Below are 6,862 nucleotides of genomic sequence, written 5' to 3' on the forward strand. Positions count from 1 at the left end.
CACGTCAGAGCTGAGCTAAACTGCAGGACCCCAGCTGGGCTCCCCGGGTAGCTTGGTGAGTGCAGTTCCCCCCTCACATTTGGAGAGAGCGACTTCACTTTCACTTTTCACTTTCATGTATTGGAGAGGGAAATGGCAACCCACTCCAGTGTTCTTGCCTGGAGAATCCCAGGGATGGAGGAGCCTGGTGGGCTTCTGTCTATGGGGTCGCACAGAGTCGGACACGACTGACGCGACTTAGCAGCAGCAGCAGCGAGCGCGTGGAGGAGGGCACGGCAGCCACTCCAGTGTCCGTGCCTGGAGAATGCCACGGACAGAGGAGCCTGGTGGGCTAGTCCATGTGGTCGCAGAGAGTCGGGCACGACTGACTGACCAACAGTGTTGCACAGCGCAGTAATGAGAAGGACCAATGTGATGTGAATGGAGATGATGGCTTTTCTCCATTTTCACTCCCAACACTAGTCACTGGGCTTGGGGTCCCTGCCCACATCCCATAAGGCCTCACCTTCACTCAGGACGCCTGCAGAGACGCTTCTCCATATCAGGCCCCATCCTGAGGCCCTGGGTGGACATGAAAACCAGGGACGCTGTTCAGTCCAGTGCCACGTCGCGTGAAGCCAGCATCCGGCCGGACCCGTGCAGACGGAGTGCTCTGGGCAGGTCGCTTCCAGCCTCTCGGAGCCCAGCATCCGGCCGGACCCGTGCAGACGGAGTGCTCTGGGCAGGTCGCTTCCAGCCTCTCAGAGCCTCAAGTGCCACACCTGTTACTCGCGATGCATACAGGTGGGTCGGCAAGCCCTTCTGAAAAACTCCTGGGGCCAAACATGCTTTGGACTTCTGAATTCTCCCTGACTTGGAGGGGTAATTCAGTGCGAGGACTGCATTGTCCCTCGTATCTGTGGACAGAAGCGTGTGACCCACCATCCAGCCATCAACCACCGTGGTCCCCCCACCCCATCCGCAGACAGTGCATGCTGAATTCAGGATGTAGAGAAATAGCTTGCAGGCCCTCCGCAGCCGAGACACATGTGTAGGGTTAATTTGAATGACCCCAGACTCTTGCATCTCCCCACACACAGCAGAGCACTAAAGCCACTAACCTGAATGGCTGGTTTATGTGACCAGCAGTAATGTTTTGATGTTCAACTTTGTTTTCCACCAGAACTCCTGGCTCCTCCCTGGCCTCTTTGGAGCAGTTCCCCAGAGCCATCGGAGAGGACGGTTTCCCGGCTATAGTCCTCAGTAAGGTCCCTCAACAAAGCCAAACTCAAAACGTGTGTGTGTGTTTTTAGTTGCCACGTTCTGGAATTCCTGGCTGTAAAACGGATGAATGTTCACACTGACAATTACACACGGCCTCAGGTCAGCGTACATCAGGTTTCACACCCAATGACCTGTCGGGGGAAAATGTGCTTTGTAGAGACGTTTGTGTTTCCAAATTGTGAATACAGGGTCTTGGAGAGAGATACACACGCAGACTGAACTCAAAGGATGCTTAGGTGGTGGAGCCCGCCCTGCCCGCCCTGGAAGGAACACGGGCGTTACTGTGCCGTCATCCGTGGTCAAGGGACTGCCTTCAATCAACAGCTTCTTGCTGATGGACATATCAGTTCTTTCTAAGCTTCCCCCCTTATAATCTGTTCTGTATCCATCTTTCTAAATTTGTGAGATCCTAGCTGTCAGAAAGGGGCTTCTCTGGTGGCTCAGCAGTAAAGTATCCACCTACCAATGCAGGAGACACAGGTACAGTCCGTGGGTCAGAAAGATCCCCTGGAGAAGGAAATGACAAGCCACCCCAGTATTCTTGCCTGGGGAATCCCATGGACAGAGGGACCTTTCAGGCTACAGTCCACGGGGTCTTGAAAGAATAGGACACAACTCATTGACTTAAACCACAACAACAAGCTGTCAGAAAATACAGTACAGAATTTCTACATGAGTAAAAAAGAGACTAAGGGTATGCTGTGTACACTAGCTTACCCATCGGTTATTTACACCTTTCATTGTCCTGGAGATATTTTATGACTCTGTAATCGTAGAAAACGTAATACAAGTGTTCTGTGTCCATGGAGGTGAAAGTGTAAAGTAAAAGTGTTGGTCGCTCAGTCACGTCCGACTCTTTGCAAAACTAATAACTACTTTTGGTGCTGGTGTTATGATTATTTTACTGTTAAAAATAAAGAATATTTTCTTGGCCTCAGGCACCAGGCCTTTTTCCCACATTCTGCAACTCTAACACCAGTTGGAATTACCTGGAGAGTTGTGAGCACCCAGCTTTGCAGGCCTCTCCCTCGGAGTTTGCTCAAGCAGGTCTGGGTGGGGCCTGAGAACACAGGTGTCTGGCACGTTTCCAGGAACCCCACTTTGAGAACCACTGCTTAAAGCACTCTGCGGGATGAGTAACTGTGAGGTGCGGTGGCCTCTGCAGAGGTGAGTCAGCAGGCCCGCCAGGCCCAGGGTTGGTTAGGATTGCGGCGGAGACTGGAGGGGACGGAGGTGTGCCAGGACAGTCGGCAGAGAGACCGTCGGACGCTCGGGACACCGGAGAGTCTGCAGAGGAGGAGCCAGGCCTGCCCATCACCTTCTTATCTGACTGAGAGAGTGGCTGCCGGGAAATGAGGCCACCAGGATCTCCCTTCTGAGCAGAAGGGAGAAGAAAACCCACCCAGCTCCTTTCCCAGGGCAGATGCGTGGCCTTGAAGGAGATGGGAAGACTGCTCACCCCCTTTTGCAGGGAAACATCATCCCCAACTTTATCTCCTGTCTGCTCTCCTGAAAACCATTTATCTTCCCCCGAAGTCATCTGTTTTCCCACGAGTGCCTTCCCTTCCACCTCACGCATTAACGTGGCATTTAAACCCCAGTTTGAACCACCCCTTTGAGTTACTCATCACTGAGTTCTCCTGTGTCTAAGTGTGTTACATGTGGAAATAAACTCTGGGTTTTCCCCTCCTGTTAGTCTGGCTCTTTGTCAGTTTGATTTGCAGTGCCTCATGGACAGAACATAAGGGGGTAGAGAAAGAAGTTTTTCCTCCCCTACAAGATCAACTTGAACTCATGGACTTCATTTTCATATTCACGAATGCCAGTGTAAACCATACCCAGAAAAGAGCTGACATGCCAACAGGAAGCGTCACAGCGCCTGCCCTTAGGGAGCTGACGTCTAGTACCTCGGTGAAATGCGGTTCACGGTGGAAGGTCCGTCCGAAGAGTGCACTGGCAACACCTTTAGAGGGAGCTGTTCGCGCCAGACCACCCACTGGGGAAAACGGCTTTCGGCTTCTAGATGTTAACCCCTGTAGAGACTTGACCACGGTCACGCTGGGCCCAGCATTTCCGGGCTCTGTGGAGGACGGGAGACGAGGACGTGGAGCTGCCGGAAGCACCAAGGACTCTCGGGGAGCTGCAGTGCAGTCAGTCTGAGCCTGTGGACGAAGGACCTCAGGGTGACATTCTCGCCCGCTTTATGAAGGCCAAGCAGCTCTGTAGCGATTCCGCAGCTTGAGCAGCCTGCCCTCCAGCCAGAGGGGGGGACCTGACTCACAGCAGCAGCAGCCTTTGCGTGGTTTTGCAGAAGGCCAGAGGGCAGGCAGCCTCGGGGCAGGGACTGAGGGCCCTGGTCGCTGCCCTGCACTGTTGGGCGCAAGGCAGGGGCGACCCCGGCACGGCTGACCTGCTCTGACACCTTCAGCCTGGCGCCAGGGGCTCCCGGAAGGAACTGGCAGCGCCCTGCTCTGCCCGAGGACGGCCTGCCCTCTCACACCCCGGCCTGCAGAGGCGGCGCCTGTCAGCGCCCACCGGCCCAGAGGGCTGCAGACATCCACCCCGTGGCCACGCCCTCCTGCCCTCAGTCTTCACTCGCCCCTCCGAATTCCATGTTACCAATATTAAATCTTTTCCAGAAGTCTCACAACTGAAATGATTTCTATTTTTACACATCATTGCAAAGAATAACTGTTAGCATTCTGTGAAAGTCTGAAGCTCTTTTTTGAAAAGTCTCTTCTTGTACAGAATGGCTTGAAGACACTCAAATGCATTCTGGAACACACCAGAACAAGTTGAGGGGGTCCAAGGAAATCCTCAAACCAGTGAACGCTGTTACAGCCTCGTCTTCCAGGGCCGGGGGCATCTCAGGAAAGTAGGCCTGGGAACAAGGTGGGTTCCAGCCACGGGATGAAGGGCAGGAGCCTGGGGGAGTGCCCGCTGGTGAGGCGGCCGGAGCAGGACGCTGGCGCCGGGCGGTGGAAGCCAGGCTCCCCACCGGAGCCCCACGGGCAAGGACCCAGTGAGTCACAGAAGAAATGCAAGTGACTGGAAATGACAGCTCACGGGAATGGTGTCGGATTCGCAATGTCAGAAGAGGAAGATTTAGCTGCAGGACCGGGGACCAGGCTTGGTCACTCAAGAGCTTTTGTGTAGCCAAGTTTTATTAAGGTATAAAAAGGGACTGGGAAGCTTCTGACACAGACATGAGACGGGGGACGGAGTGAGCCCCCGAGCTGGTTTTAGCGCACTGTTTTATGTGTGTTAGAAAGCTCCTAGTCAGATAAGAGAGGCACCTCAAGGCTGGCAGGGTTTCCCCAGGCCCCTCTCCCACAAAATGCATTTTTGAGATAGGATGGCGCGAGCTGTGTCATTATCCCCCAGGCATAAAACAACTGATATGAATATGTTGAGCTATTATCAGTCAAAAGTTAGTCTTTGGTGGAACCGTTTTTGAAGAAAGGCAAATTTCAAAGCAAACACATCGTTTCATTAACATAGCTTAAGGAGAACACTTCCATAAAAAAACACGTTGGTTAGCTCAAGATGTGAGAAAAGTTAAGTTCAGGTGGAACCAGGTGTTGTCAAAGCAACACAGAACTTGAAGAGACACTTGCAGCCGATTTCCTCTGTTTGGAGACCCCTGGCCCTCCTGCCTGTGACCCTCTCATAAACATAAGCATGAACCTCCTCTAGTGCTCAGAGGCGGGCCACAACCCCCAGGAGCAAGACACAGCCGCTGAGCACAGGGGCAGCGGTGGTGAATTCTGCGGGCACTTGGGTTCCAAGCGCTCTGGGGACCGCTGCAACCTTGCTGGGGGAACAGTATCTGGAGGTTGAACACACATCACCTTCTCAAGTTCAGTTCAGTTTTAGATTTTCCATCGAGACCAGTTCACATACATAAAATTCACCCTCTTCACAGTCTCTGAACATTCTCTGGCTGTATGACTTTCTGGCACCGACTCCAGGACATCTGCATCGCTCTCAACCCAGAAAGCTCTGCTTTCTGTCTCTGTCTCTGCCAATTCGGGTTGATCCATGTAAAAGGGGTCTCTTCCTTCCTTTTCTTTTAAACTAACAGATGTTTCCAGAAAAAATCTATTTCTGCTTTATTGACTATGCCAAAGCCTTTGACTGTGTCGATCACAATAAACTGTGGAAAATTCTGAAAGAGATGGGAATACCAGACCATCTGACCTGCCTCTTGAGAAACCTGTATGCAGGTCAGGAAGCAACATTTAGAACTGGACATGGAACAACAGACTGGTTCCAAATAGGAAAAGGAGTACGTCAAGGCTGTGTATTGTCACCCTGCTTATTTAACTTCTATGCAGAGTACATCATGAGAAACGCTGGGCTGGATGAAGCACAAGCTGGAATCAAGATTGCCAGGAGAAATATCAATAACCTCAGATATGCAGATGACACCACCCTTATGGCAGAAAGTGAAGAGGAACTAAAAAGCCTCTTGATGAAAGTGAAAGAGGAGAGTGAAAAAGTTGGCTTAAAGCTCAACATTCAGAAAACGAAGATCATGGCATCCGGTCTCATCACTTCATGGGAAATAGATGGGGAAACAGTGGAAACAGTGGCTGACTTTTTTTTTCTGGGCTCCAAAATCACTGCAGATGGTGATTGCAACCATGAAATTAAAAGACGCTTACTCCTTGGAAGGAAAGTTATGACCAACCTAGACAGCATATTGAAAAGCAGAGACATTACTTTGCCAACAAAGGTCCGTCTAGTCAAGGCTATGATTTTTCCAGTGGTCATGTATGGATGTGAGAGTTGGACTATAAAGAAAGCTGAGCACCGAAGAATTGATGCTTTTGAACTGTGGTGTTGGAGAAGACTCTTGAGAGTCCCTTGGACTGCAAGGAGATCCAACCAGTCCATCCTAAAGGAGATCAGCCCTGGGTGTTCTTTGGAAGGACTGATGCTGAAGCTGAAACTTCAGTACTCTGGCCACCTCATGCAAAGAGTTGATTCATTGGAAAAGACCCTGATGCTGGGAGGGATTGGGGGCAGGAGAAGGGAACGACAGAGGATGAGATGGCTGGATGGCATCACCGATTCGATGGACATGGGTTTGGGTGGACTCCGGAAGTTGGTGATGGACAGGGAGGCCTGGCGTGCTGCAGTTCATGGGGTCGCAGAGAGTCGGACACGACTGAGCGACTGATCTGATCTGAATCTGGCTTTTACTCAACACAGCAGCACCTAAGTGTTAGAATCAGTAGCCCTGCAGTGTGCGCTCACTGCCTAGCCAGGATCAGAGAAGATGTACACGACCTTTGCCCCCAGCTCTGCTAAGAGGGCACGTTGTACAGGTCAGGCACATGCTGGTGCTGTCGGAGCAGCAGAAACGGGATTAGCCCCGACACTCACTGCTTGAGCACGAAACCCCCGTCTTCACGTGAGCTAGCCATGTCCTGGCCTGGAGCAGGAGGTCGTCCATTTTTTATACTGAACGTGCATTTCTGTATTATAGGAAATAGATTAAAATCCAGAAATACAGATCGAAGTCGGGACTTCCCTAGGGCTCCATGCTTCCACAGAGGTGGCCGGGAATTGAGACCCCACAAGCTGTGCGTGC

This window comes from Bison bison, unplaced genomic scaffold (genome assembly GCF_000754665.1).
Source record: "Bison bison bison isolate TAMUID 2011002044 unplaced genomic scaffold, Bison_UMD1.0 scf7180017864503, whole genome shotgun sequence".
In the NCBI taxonomy this organism is placed as follows: Eukaryota; Metazoa; Chordata; class Mammalia; order Artiodactyla; family Bovidae; genus Bison; species Bison bison.